Source organism: Eleutherodactylus coqui, chromosome 7 (assembly GCF_035609145.1).
Source record: "Eleutherodactylus coqui strain aEleCoq1 chromosome 7, aEleCoq1.hap1, whole genome shotgun sequence".
Taxonomy (NCBI): domain Eukaryota; kingdom Metazoa; phylum Chordata; class Amphibia; order Anura; family Eleutherodactylidae; genus Eleutherodactylus; species Eleutherodactylus coqui.
Genome location: NC_089843.1, coordinates 51233501 through 51248488, shown reverse-complemented (window position 1 = coordinate 51248488; position 14988 = coordinate 51233501).

Here is a 14988-nt window from a genome sequence, read left to right as displayed (position 1 = left end):
GAAACCTTTATATATGTTACCGTATGAGAGAAGGGAGAGGAGGACATGATGAAAACCTTTATATATGTTACAGGATTTTTCAATCCCCGTCTGCTTAAAGTGCTGGACAGCAGTGCCGGGGAGCCAGCCGGAGGACGCGTCTGAGCGCCGGAGAGGTGAGTAATTTTTTTATAATTTTTTTAACCACTTTTTAATGATTATCGGAGAAGGGCTTCTTATATTTCAAGCCCTTCTCCGATAATCTTTCTGCGGGGCTTGTCAGAAACCACTGCTTTCAATGGGATCGGCAGCAGTGCCGATCCCATTGAAAGCAATGGGATAGCATGCCGCGGACTTCTGCCACAGCTGTGACAGCTGTCACAGCTGTGGCAGAAGTCCGCGGCATTCTCCATATCTTTTCAATGGGGCTAGCGCTGCTGCCGCTGGCCCCATTGAAAAGACTGGCGATGTCACGGCGATATCCCAGCGATTTTCTCGCACTGCTCTGCTAGATTTTTCACTTACTCTCGCAGCACACTGGAGAAAAAAATGCCAGTGGGTGGGAGCCCAGAGAGTGATAGACAGAGAGAGAGAATGATAGAGAGACCCAGAAAAAGTGATAGAGAGACACAGAGAGAGCGATAGAGAGACAGAGCAATAGAGACAGAAAGAGAGAGCGATAGAGAGAGTGAGAGACAGAGGGAAAAACAGAGACAGAAAGAGAATGAAAGAGACAGAGCGGGGCAGAGCGATACCAAGACAGAGAGAGATAGACAGACAGAAACAGACAACAAAAGAGACAGAGAGAGAGATAAACAGACAAAGAGACAGACAAACAGAGAAAAAGACACAGAGTGAGAGACAGAGAGAAAAACAGACAGAGAGAAAGACACAAACAGAGAGAGACCTGTAGGCTTTTTTATATGAGATATCTGCTCCAAATACAAAGTGACGCTCTAAATAATCACTTTTAACCAAGCAGATTTAGAAGTTCACAACCACCACTTTTGAAACATTTTATGTTCGCGTATTGAACATCGGGTCAATCTAGTAATAATAATAATGATAATAATAATCTTTATTTATATAGCGCCAACATATTCCGCAGCGCTTACAAAACAGGGGGAATAAAAAACAAGACCACAGTTATATGAAGTAATCAATTGATGGAAACAATAGGGGTGAGGGTCCTGCTCCAACGAGCTTACATACTACAAGTAATGGGGTGATACAGAAGGTAAAGGGGCTGGAGATGTGCACAGTATGGCGAGGTGGAGAGTGACGGATGCTATGCACACAGACAATGGACAAGGCTGTATAGTGGCTGAATCAGTATGACTGCAGGAGGGCAGTTGATTGCGGCTAGCAGGAACTGCAGTCACTAGGACAGGGAACATGCTATCAGGCAGAGTACAAAGGGGTTTGGTTTAGGGGATATGATATGCTTCCCTGAAGAGGTTCGTTTTTAAAGAGCACGCCTGAAGTTTTGTGAGTCATTGATTGCCCAGATAGCTTTTGGTAGCTCGTTCCAGAGGACAGGTGCTGCTCTGGAGAAGCCTTGGAAGCGGGAATGAGAGGTTCCAATTAAAGGAGCACTTAGTCTGATTTAGTTAGCAGAGCGGAGGGCGCGGTCTGGGTGGTGTATTGAGATGAGGGAAGCAATGTAGGGCGGCGCGGTGCTGTGGAGAGCTTTGTGGATGAGGATGGTGAGAATAAATTGTATTCTGTATTTCCTGTATCATTGACCCTCCCGAAGTAATCAGTAATATCACATGTAATATTGTAACACCCAAGTAAGGTTTCCAGGCCCCTATTGAAGTTTGTCATCACCATGTCCTCAGGCAGAGAGTTTCATAGTGTAACTGCTCTTACAGTAAAGAACCCCCTTCTATGTCGGTGTAGAGACCTTCTTTCCTCCAGACATAGAGAGCGCCCCCTTATTACAGTCACAGGCCTGGGTATAAATAGATGATCAGAGAGATCTCTTTATTGACCCCTGATATATTTATTAATAGTTGTTAGGTCGCCCCTCAACTGTCTTTGTTCTAAAATAAATAACCCAAATACCTCTCTGGGTATTGTAGTCCGCCCATTCCATTTATTACTTTAGTTAATACTCACCTTTGTACCCGCTCAACCTCTGATATGCCCTTCTTGAGTACCGCTGCCTAAAACCGTCCACAATATTCCAGGTGTGGTCTGACCAGTGACTTGTAAAGAGGAAGAACAATGTTCTCGTCATGTGCCCCTAGACCTCCCATCATCCTTTTTGCCTTGGCAGCAGCTGCCTGACACTGGTTGCTCCAGTTAAGTTTACAGTTAACTAAAATCCCCAGGTCCTTTTCCATGTCAGGTTTGCCCAGTGTTTTTTAATTTAGTGTGTAATTGTGACATGTATTTCCTCTGCCCGTGTATATAACTCTATATTTATCAGTGTTAAACCTCATTTGCCACTTTTCTGCCCCCAAATGATCCAGATCCATTTGTAGTCGTATACTGTGCTCTCTTGTGTGAATTACTTTACATAGTTTTGTATTATCAGCAAATATTGATATTTTACTGTACAATCTGTCTACCCTCCAATACTGCCCCCTGTGGTGCCCCACTAGTAACCCCTCCAATAGTGCCCCTGTGGCACCCCACTAGTAACCATCACCCAATCAGAGTATGTACCATTTATAACTCCCTCTGCTTTCTATCACCGAGCCAGTTACTTACCCGCTTATATACATTCTTGCCAAGACCAAGCATAGTGTATCAAATGCTTTGGAAAATCAAGAGTTCCTTGACAAAATATTTAATCCTCTTTATTTAGTCTAGCCTCTAACATGTTTCATGGCCTCTGGCCTGTTCTTCAGAGGGCTGGAGAGGTGTTCTACATAACAAAGTAAAACAGTTACAAACATGGTAAGAAAACACCAGTGTATAACAAAATATATACCTGTATGTATCAATCTTCCTATTGCTATCCATACCATTTTGGATGACAGCACTTTTTTCACTATACATAGGATTGCCACAAACTAAGACTTTAAAATTTATGGTCCATTTGGTTCATAGACTGGACTATCCATGGGGATCCCGTATCGGTTTTATGGGACGCTCCACCTGATTTCTTCATTATACACTCTATGGCAAAAAACGTAATGCACCAAGAAGGAGTTGCTGAAGTCAAATTAAACTTTTGTGTTAGTGTAATGAGGATATATGTAAGTGGTTACAATATAAGATCAAAAGGATATGCTTTTGGAGAAAAATGTACAATTCAGAAGAGGCCCTAGTACCATGTTGGGTCAGCTCTAGCCTGGATATATGATGACATATGGTCGGTTATGGAGGTACATAGGATCCGTATGGTATCCTGCTGCATATTTGCTTGCAGACGTCGCAAGTGGGCCTCCAGATCCTGTTCAGATGCTCATGTCCCAATTGGTCATATAAATGCTCAATTGGTGATAAATCTGCAAACCAGGCAGGCCAAGGAAGTGTGGCAACTTGGTGGAGTCATTTCCTGGAAACTCTAGCTGTGTGTGGCCGAGCAGCGCTCTGCTGAAAAATGCCTCTTGGAAGCCGCCATAAGAGGAACACTTGTGACTGCAGGACATCCTGAAAATATCTGTTACGGCACTCTGCCCCCCGAGCGCCAGGTGGGGTGCCCTGAACTTCCCGCACCCCACTGTCGCTGCCGACAACTGGGCGGCGGTCCCTGCTCTGGCTAGGGACCTGGCGACTACCTAGATGGAACTACTAATGGGGGACAGAGTGCCGACAGAAGAGGCAGGTGGAACAGACCAACAGAACTAACAAGCAGAGTAAGGCTGGAGATGGAGCTCACAGGCAAACTGAAAGGACACCGAAGGGACAAAAGGTTTCAATAGCGACTTATGGAATACCCTGTGAACCCTCCATGTGGCTGGCAACCCCAGCTCGTAGGCGACTGGGTTTACCACACGTGTGATGGCAAACGGCCCCACGTAACGTGGCGCCAGCTTCAAGGACGGGACCCGCAATTTGAGATTTTTAGAAGACAGGTATACATTCTGTCCCACCCTGTAAGGTTCAGACACCGACAGACTCTTCCCACTACGCAACTGCATACGGGCCCCCGCTGCCTCCAAGTTTCTCTGTACCTCTTTCCATACTCCCCGAAGCGTATCTGTGGCGACATCAGCTGCCGGACAGACCGACGGAGTAGGGATTGCGGTAACGAAGCGAGGATGCTGACCGTATACACAAAAAAATGGAGACTCCCCAGTGGAAGAACAAAGGCGGTTGTTTAGTGCAAACTCTGCCCACTGATGAGCCTTTTCTCTAGCAAACAACCGTAAATATTGCACTAAATCTTGGTTCTTCCGCTCACTCTGACCATTAGTCTGTGGGTGGAACGCTGAAGAGAAGGAAAGCGACGTTCCCAGGTTTCTGCAGAAGGCACGCCAAAACTGCGACACAAACTGAACCCCGCGATCAGATACAATATTTTGGGGAACCCCATGTAGGCGAATTATTTCCTTTACAAAAATCATGGCGAATTCTTTTGCCGAGGGTAGCTTTTTTAACGCCACAAAATGTGCCATCTTTGAGAACCGGTCCACCACCACTAAGATAGTGGTGCACTTCTGGGATTCTGGTAGGTCAGTGATGAAATCTACTGATAAGTGCAACCATGGACTGGAAGGAACCGGTAGCGGTCTCAGAGGACTCTCCGGAAGACGCCGACGACTCTTATTGCGAGCACAGACCGAGCAACCCCTCACAAAGTTGCGGATCTCCTGCGACATGCCTGGTCACCAGAAGTGTCTGGAACAAAGCGCCAGGGTCCCCTGGAACCCTGGATGCCCGGCGAGAACCGACGAGTGAGACTCATCCATGACTCTAGGGCGTAGGGTCTCTGGCACAAACCATCTGCCCTCCGGCACCCCCGAAGGAGCGTCCTGCTGAGCATCCTGTAGTTGAGGGACGAAGTTAGACTCTACAGCTGCCACCACCACGCCGGGGGCTAAGATATTCTCGGGAGTCATGGTCTCACTATCCGGTACCCCAAAACTCCGTGACAGGGCGTCCGCCTTCACGTTCTTCTCTCCTGGGATATATGTCACGACGAAATTAAACCTGGCGAAGAACAACGCCCACCTGGCTTGACGAGCTGTGAGTCTTTTCGCATTGGCGAGATATACCAGATTCTTGTGATCAGTATATACGGTAATTGGGTGTCTAGCACCCTCAAGATGGTGTCGCCACTCTTCCAGAGCCCATTTGATAGCCAATAATTCATGGTTACCCACGTCGTAGTTGCGCTCTGCTGAATTGAACTTCCGCGAAAAGAACGCACATGGGCTATACCCAGACCTCCCACTGACTTCCTGCGACAATACTGCTCCTGTCCCCACTTCAGACGCATCTACCTCAATAAAAAAGGGTAGTCGTGCGTCCGGCTGTATTAACACCGGGGCAGTCGTGAATGCCCTTTTTAGACGGCTAAAGGCCTCAAGGGCTGCAGGCGACCACTTACCCAAGTCGGCCCCCTTCTTATTCAGGTCGGTCAGAGGTTGAGCAATAACTGAGTAATTCCTAATGAATTTGCGGTAAAAATTTGCAAAACCTAAGAACCGCTGGAGAGCCTTGAGGTTGTCTGGTCTGACCCATTGGGAGATTGCTGCTACTTTATCAGACTCCATCTGAATCTCCGTGGGTGAGATTACATAACCAAGGAAGGATACTTGTTTAGAACCAAATGTACATTTCTCTAACTTGACAAAAAATTGATACTCGCGCAAACGGGTCAGGACCAACCTCAGGTGCCGCACATGTGAGTCCCAGTCAGGCGAGTACACCAGAATGTCGTCAAGATAAATGACCAGAAATACCCCCAGGAAGTCGTGGAAGACTGCGTTCATAAAACCCTGAAACACAGCGGGGGCGTTACAAAGTCCAAAAGGCATGACCAGACATTCAAAATGTCCTAACGGGGTGTTGAACACCGTCTTCCATTCATCTCCCTCTCTAATGCGAATTAAATTGTAAGCCTCCCGCAAGTCCAGTTTGGAGAACCAGTGGGCCCCTACCACCTGATTCAACAAGTCAGGAATTAGGGGCAAGGAGCACTGGTTCTTCACAGTGATTTTATTCAAGGCCCGATAATCCACACAAGGCCTTAGTGTCCCGTCCTTCTTCTCTACAAAGAAGAGACCTGCCCCGGCAGGGGACCTGGACGGTCGGATATGTCGGTTGGCCAGAGCCTCCGAGACATAGGACTTGAGGGCTTCATGCTCACGGCCTGACAAATTGAAAATGGCTCCCTTAGGGATGGGACTGTCCGGAATCAGATCAATACCACAGTCCCACTCCCTATGAGGAGGCAGAGCCTTAGACAGTTTTTTGGAGAATACATCCTGAAAGTCTGACAAATACTTTGAAATGAGCACCGTATCTGCGGAGCACACAGCTATGGTAGACAGGTGATTATGACAGGATGATCCCCAATGAGTCAATTCCCGGGTGGACCAATCAAATTGGGGATTGTGCAGTGCCAACCAGGGCATACAAGCACCACATCAACCGACATTTTTTCCATAACCAGGAAAGACAGTTCTTCCGAGTGGAGGATCCCCACCGTGAACTGTAATCTTGGGGTCCTCCATCGTACCAGGCCTGTAGAGAGAGGGGTAGCATCAATACGGGTAAAATGAATTGGCGTCTTCAGCGCCACAAATTCCGCCATCAGAGAACGGACAAAACACAGACTTATCAAGTTAGCGGCTGCTCCGGAATCAATAAACGCCCGCCCTGATCGGGAAAAATCCCGGAATCTAACATGACACGGTACCAAAAGTTTAGGAAGTACCTGAAGTCCTAGGCGATCCTCCCTACAATCGCCTAGGACTCGGAGTTTTCCGACGGTTCCGGCTGCGAGCGTTGAGACCTCAGTGGGCAGGTTATCACCTGATGTCCAGCTTTCCCGCAGTAGAGGCAGAGACGATGCAACAAACGGATCCGGCGTCGCTCTTTGGGGTCCAGCGGATCCACCTCCATCGGCTCGGGCACAAAGACTGGTAAGGAGGAAGAGGGACCAGGGCAACCGACCTCCCTGACTCTATGGGTCTGCCTGTCCTGCTTCCTAGACCTGAGCCTCCTATCTGCCTTCACCGCTAGCTCCATAGCCTCCCTTAAGGACCCGGGCACGGGATGGGAAATTAACAGGTCTTTAACTGCGTCCGAGAGGCCCTGCAGAAAAATGTTTTTAAGAACGTTCCATGTCGTATCCCCCACATAGCGTCTGAAGTTGGAGCAATAATCCTCCACACAAGACGACCCCTGCCGCAGCGCCAACAACCGCGAAACCGCCAACCCCGCTCGGTCCGGTTCGTCGAAGATACCCTCGAGTTCCTGGAAAAAGGAGTCCACGGACTGCAGGCAGGGGGAACCCTCAGGGATGTAAAAAGCGCCGCCCTGCATGGTAACATTACCCCCCCCCCCCTCTGACGGGGGACCTCCGGGCCCCCAGAAACTCGACCAGGCTTATCCGGAAAACGACGGTGAGGCTCCCGCCGTCTCACCTGCATCTCCTCCGCTCTCCTGCCCGGTCACCATGGAGACAGAGAACTTCCGGGTGAGCGGAACAATTTCCGGATTCAAATGATGACTTCCTGGTGTAAGGGGTGGGGCTAAAGAGCCCAACTACCGAGGAGCGACCCCTCCCCCCCAAAAAAACAAGAGAGCAGGGGGGGAGCCCCGGACATGGTGGAGAAAGAAGACACCGAGGAGGAGGAGGCCGGGCAGGTCTATCTGTTGATGAAGAAGGATTACCGCATCTCTCGCAATGTCCGGCTGGCCTGGTTCCTCACCAACTTGCACCAGTCCATTTCTCCGGTCCCTGAATCTGAGCTGGGTTTACATGACAGCAAGCTAGAGGTGGTGAGCGTCATACCGCATGGCTGGCAGCCCGACGAGCCGGTTCGCCCTGACCCCTTACTTCTAGTGCCATCCACATGGGTCACGTTCCTGGCGCGGCAGTACCGCTTCGTGATAGAGCTCGACCTCAGTCCTTCTACTGTCATTGTGGACAACTCCACAGAGGAGATCATTTTCGATGAGATCTTCCATTCTCTCTCCCGCTGTCTGCTGGGTCTCCTCAGGCCATTTCGTATCCCAGGATCCACCCTGGTCTTCCGGCCAGTTATTATGTTACGGCACTCTGCCCCCTGAGCGCCAGGTGGGGTGCCCTGAACTTCCCGCACCCCACTGTCCCTGCCTACTTGCCTCGGTCCTGGCTAACCCCAGGCGGACAACTGGGCGGCGGTCCCTGCTCTGGCTAGGGACCTGGCGACTACCTAGATGGAACTACTAACGGGGGACAGAGTGCCGACAGAAGAGGCAGGTGGAACAGACCAACAGAACTAACAAGCAGAGTAAGGCTGGAGATGGAGCTCACAGGCAAACTGAAAGGACACTGACTAGCAACTAGAGCAGACTGAGACAGACCTGACTAGAGGCTAACAGAACCAATAACTGGCAGTGAGCTCAGGTCACTGCCAGCCATTTAACTAAAAGCCTCCACCCAGGGGCGGAGAGTGGGAGGAGCCGACTCTCCCACTGTTGCATATGGAAGGTGGAGGAGGGCGGGCGGCACCCTACGGGCGGACACGCCCACGCCGCTGCACGCTGGCTGCTCCACGCCGCCGGGAGAGCCCCGACAGCAGAGCTCCGGGACGCCGGAGCCGACATCGGAGCGGCGCGCGCCGGCCACGGGACCCAGCGCCACCCTGCATGGTAACATTATCACTGAGCTGTCATTGTCCCTCATACCACTACTAGGGGTGACTGACTGTCATATTCAATGACCCCCAGACCATCACAACAGCAATTGGGGCAATGGGTTGCTCCAAAGTAAAGGCAGAATTGAAGCGCTCAGTATGAGCCCTCTAAACTTGAACAGGACCATCGTTGGTTCCCAAACAGAACCTGGAATCACAACTAAATACAATGTTGTTTCAGTCCGTAGCAGTTCAGGTTTCTTATTTATGATACCATTGCAAAAGAGGGTGATGACATAGAGGTATTAATGACAGGGCACGTAATGGGTGCTGTGACCCCAAATTTACTTCTGCTATGTGCCTGGAAATGGTCTGGGCAGAGACAGGGTTCTGTAATGAAGGTGCCACCTGTGTCTGGATAGTAGACAATGAAATTGTTTGATCTGTTCGTGCTTACCGGCCCAACAAACAATCCTCTCTACTGGTGGTCTGCCTGGGCCGTACAGAACCTGTTCATCGTGTGCCTGCTCTCACATAACCATTGCTCCCAACATCTCCTAACAGCTTGGTTAGAACAGCCTAGATGGTGGGCAATTCGTAGAAACAACTATCCTGCTTCTCTCGTTCCAATGATACGCCCCCTCTCAAAGTCTGTTAACTGGGCAAAATGTCGTAGAGTGGGTCAAGGTATGTCTAGTAGTCCAGTAGCCAATGATCTCTCAACAAGAGGTACATTATGCAAAACTAGCCCCTGAGAGCCTTTTTAGAGGGCAACGTAGAAGCACCTTTACAGCCTCTGATGGCAAGACCCAGTCTCTAATCGGACCACAACTGTAATCTTTCACATATCTGCCTAAGACATAACTGCATGCCGAGTTTTGCAGCAATATGACATTTCTGTCTGGTTGGGGGATTTTTTGTCAATGAGTGTATATTAGTTTTCAAAAAAGTACCATGAAGGGTCGCATAGAGAGATGAGGTTTCAACAGTGGGGTGTTACTGCCCAGAAGATGATAACTAGGCGCAGGTAGATTTGAGTATGTGGTAGTTGAGTTAAATGTGAGCATAGTAAGTTCAGCCAAAGGTCTGGAGAGTAAGCAGAGCCGGGTATATGGTACCATAGAGGAGGTACTGGACAGTAGACAGACGATCCAAGGTTTCTGTAACTGTGGTCAAGCAGAGCCATGGATATGTTTCTATGGGAGTAGGAGAAATGATTACTAAGAGAAGCCCAGTCACAATATTTGTTCAGGATATAGTTTACTAAACAATGAGGTCAGTGAATTGTTGTTTTAAATATGGAGCCTCTTACTAGTTGGACCGCCAAGCTATCTGCTGAGAAACTCATAGGACAGTGGTTGACAGGACAATGAGATGGTACTGGATTGCAGCTAAGTGAGTATATCACGGTAGCTTAGATTGTAAAACAGTTTTTTGCATTCTAATAACCATAAAATATCTTGCATTTACTGCTCAGATGATTCTTTCCCTAAGTTCTAATAACTCCTCTTCAACTAACAAAGACTTCCCATATTAGTGGCCCCTTGGTTTATATATTTAATAAGCACAAAATCCATATCTCCAGTAGTCAGAGTTAAAGTATTTCCTATATAAACTCCTCGGGGGCGGGTTCTTGTGAAGACATTACTACTAGAAGTTACCACATTGTCATGCCCAGGCTTAAGATTTGGTCAAACATAAGACCAGAGGATGCACAGACCAAGTAGGGCTCTATAACTTGTGGCAACTTGTGGGTTGCTAGCTCAAGGGATCACCATCTTTCCTCCACCTAGATGGATGATCGCATGTCAGTAACTCATGTCCAGGCCAGAAGTTTGGTAAAACTAAATAAATCCATTTTTTATTTTGGCACATGAACAGAAAGCATAATACAATCTTCGTGCTGGGGGGATATGTCGCAGTACACACGTACACATGCACATGTCTGGACGATAAATAAACAGTATTAGACCTGTCTACCGTATAGGCCTAGTGCCTCAAACACATAGCAATGTCCATGCTTTACCCATCCAGGGTGTCGACCTAGGGGCCGTCTACCCCTGTCAGGTTCGTGGCTTTCTCAGCCAGCATTAGCTCACCAGGTCCTTTCTTTCAGGTACTTCTCCCAGAGACCTGTCCCAGGGAGTAGCCTCTGAGTTCAGAGAGTCTGGAGTTTTTTTTTCCTCCAGACACGCCCACATAGGTTCCTTTCCTTTCCCATTTGCCTGCTCTCAAGCCTTCTAGTGGCCATTTCCGGCACTGCACAAACTTTATTCGAAAAGTGAATTTTGTCTGAATTAGACTTTTGTATCAAAAATGCATGTGTTTAATTATTATTATTTTGTTTAGTTTGGGCATCTACACCGTGTTTTTCTCTACTGATATCTGAAATTATTTTTTTCCTCTGACAGATAAGACTTCTTTTAGAAACATTTGCCGAGATGTTTTTAAAAGAAGCTTTTTCCTCCACATTTTATCTATCAGCATTAAATGTTTTAACAGTTGATTTTTCTGAGGTGTTGATTTTCACCTTGGGATGTAATCAAAGTGAGGTAATTGTGTAAAGGGACCAATGAGCTCATGTTTCAATTAAAATTCCTGTCTCCAGCTGCAAGTTACGAAACTGAGTTCACAGGTCTAAACATTTTTAACAGCCCTACATGTAAGGCATCAAACACTTCTTCCTCTTCTAGAAGGAAAATTAGATTAGTTTTAGATGCATCTAACTCTCTGTGGCTTATTAATTACAATGTAGCCTACTTTACATCCTGCAGCCAGTCATTTCCTCAGCTCTGCCCTGTATTTTACTATCTATACAGTATTGCCATCAGCTAAGCTTCTAATGAAGGGAAAGTACTCAGTGGAAACAATACAATTTCATCTGCATTGTTCATTTTTTTTCAGTCCAACACATTCCACGTCCAGAATCAAACCGGTCAATGACATTACCAGGTGGAGCGTGAACTTGAAGGACCCAAACTCTTTAAAAATAGGAGATGAAAAAAATTGTACTCCACTAAAGTAAATAAATCACATGTTCCAGTTATTTACTTCTATAGTAGAAGATATATCCCTATACATAGGAGGCAGTATTATAGTAGTTATATTCTTGTACATAGGGGGCAGTATTATAGTAGTTATATTCCTGTACATAGGGGGCAGTATTATACTAGTTATATTCTTGTACATAGGAGGCAGTATTATAGTAGCTATATTCTTGTACATAGAGGGCAGTATTATAGTAGTTATATTCTTGTAGATAGGGGGCAGTATTATAGTAGTTATATTCTTGTACATAGGGAGCAGTATTATAGTAGTTATATTCTTGTACATAGGAGCAGTATTATAGTAGTTATATTCTTGTACATAGGGGGCAGTATTATAGTAGTTATAGTCTTGTACATAGGGGGCAGTATTATAGTAGATATATTCTTGTACATAGGGAGCAGTATTATAGTAGTTATATTCTTGTACATAGGGGGCAGTATTATAGTAGTTATAGTCTTGTACATAGGGGGCAGTATTATAGTAGATATATTCTTGTACATAGGAGCAGTATTATAGTAGTTATATTCTTGTACATAGGGGGCAGTATTATAGTAGTTATATTCTTGTACATAGGGGGCAGTATTATAGTAGTTATATTCTTGTACATAGGGAGCAGTATTATAGTAGTTATATTCTTGTACATAGGGGCAGTATTATAGTAGTTATATTCTTGTACATAGGAGGCAGTATTATAGTAGTTATATTCTTGTACATAGGGGGCAGTATTATAGTAGTTATATTCTTGTACATAGGGAGCAGTATTATAGTAGTTATATTCTAGTACATAGGAGCAGTATTATAGTAGTTATATTCTTGTATATGGGGCAGTATTATAGTAGTTATATACTTGTACATAGAGGGCAGTATTATAGTAGTTATATTCTTGTACATAGGAGGCAATATTATAGTAGTTATATTCTTGTACATAGGAGGCAGTATTATAGTAGTTATATTCTTGTACATAGGGGGCAGTATTATAGTAGTTATATTCTTGTACATAGGGGGCAGTATTATAGTAGTTATATTCTTGTACATAGGGGGCAGTATTATAGTAGTTATATTCTAGTACATAGGAGCAGTATTATAGTAGTTATATTCTTGTATATGGGGCAGTATTATAGTAGTTATAGACTTGTACATAGAGGCAGTATTATAGTAGTTATATTCTTGTACATATGGGCAGTATTATAGTAGTTATATTCTTGCACATAGAGGGAGTATTATAGTAGTTATATTCTTGTACATAGGGGGCAGTATTATAGTAGTTATATTCTAGTAGATAGGGGGCAGTATTATAGTAGTTATATTCTTTTACATAGGGGGGCAGTATTATAGTAGTTATATTCTTGTACATAGGGGGCAGTATTATAGTAGTTATATTATTGTACATAGGGACAGTATTATACTAGTTATATTCTTGTACATAGGGAGAGAGTATTATAGTAGTTATATTCTTGTACATAGGGGGTAGTATTATAGTAGTTATATTCTTGTACATAAGGAGAGAGTATTATAGTAGTTATATTCTTGTACATAGGGGGCAGTATTATAGTAGTTATATTCTTGTACATAGGGGCAGTATTATAGTAGTTATATTCTTGTACATAATAGCAGTATTATAGTAGTTATATTCTTGTACATAGGGGGCAGTATTATAGTAGTTATATTCTTGTACATAGGGGGCAGTATTATAGTAGTTATATTCTTGTACATAGGAGGCAGTATTATAGTAGTTATATGCTTGTACATAGGGAGTAGTATTATAGTAGTTATATTCTTGCACATAAGAGCAGTATTATAGTAGTTATATTCTTGTATATGGGGGCGGTATTATAGTAGTTATATTACTGTACATAGGGGGCAGTATTATAGTAGTTATATTCTTGTAGATAGGGGGCAGTATTATAGTAGTTATATTCTTGTACATAGGGGCAGTATTATAGTGGTTATATTCTTGTACATAGGGGCAGTATTATAGTAGTTATATTCTTGTACATAGGGGGCAGTATTATAGTAGTTGTGTTCTTTTACATAGGGGCAGTATTATAGTAATTATATTCTTGTACATAGGAGGCAGTATTATAGTAGTTATATTCTTGTACATAGGAGGCTGTATTATAGTAGTTATATTCTTGTACATAGGGAAAGAGTATAATAGTAGTTATATTCTTGTACGTAGGTGGCAGTATTATAGTAGTTATATTCTTGTACATAGAGGACAGTATAATAATAATTATATTCTTGTACATAGGAGGCAGTATTAAAGTAGTTTTATTCTTGTACATAAGAGGCAGTATTATAGTAGTTATATTATTGTACATGGGGGGCAGTATTATATTAGTTATATTATTGTACATGGGGGGCAGTATTATAGTAGTTATATTCTTGTACATAGGGGCAGTATTATAGTAGTTATATTCTTGTACATAGAGGGAAGTATAATAGTAGTTATATTCTTGTACATAGGGGATAGTATTATAGTAGTTATATTCTTGTACATAGGAGGCAGTATTATAGTAGTTATGTTCTTGTACATGGGGGGGCAGTATTATAGTAGTTATATTCTTGTGCATAGGAGGCAGTATTATAGTAGTTATATTCGTGTACATAGGAGGCTGTATTATAGTAGTTATATTCTTGTACATAGGTGGCAGTATTATAGTAGTTATATTCTTGTACATAGAGGGCAGTATAATAGTAGTTATATTCTTGTACATAGGAGGCAGTATTAAAGTAGTTTTAGTCTTGTACATAGGAGGCAGTATTATAGTAGTTATATTATTGTACATAGGGGGCAGTATTAAAGTAGTTATATTCTTGTGCATAGGAGCAGTAAAATAGTAGTTATATTCTTGTATATAGGATGCAGTATTATAGTAGTTATATTCTTGTATATAGGAGGCAGTATTATAGTAGTTATATTCTTGTACATAGGGGCAGTATTATAGTAGTTATATTCTTGTACATAGGGGCAGTATTATAGTAGTTATATTCTTGTGCATAGGAGCAGTACTATAGTAGTTATATTCTTGTACATAGGGGCAGTATTATAGTAGTTATATTCTTGTACATATGGAGCAGTATTATAGTAGTTATATTTCTCTGCATAGGAGCAGTATTATAGTAGTTATAATCTTGTATATAGGAGCAGTATTATAGTAGTTATATTCTTGTACATGGAGGGCAGTATAATAGTAGTTATATTCTTGCC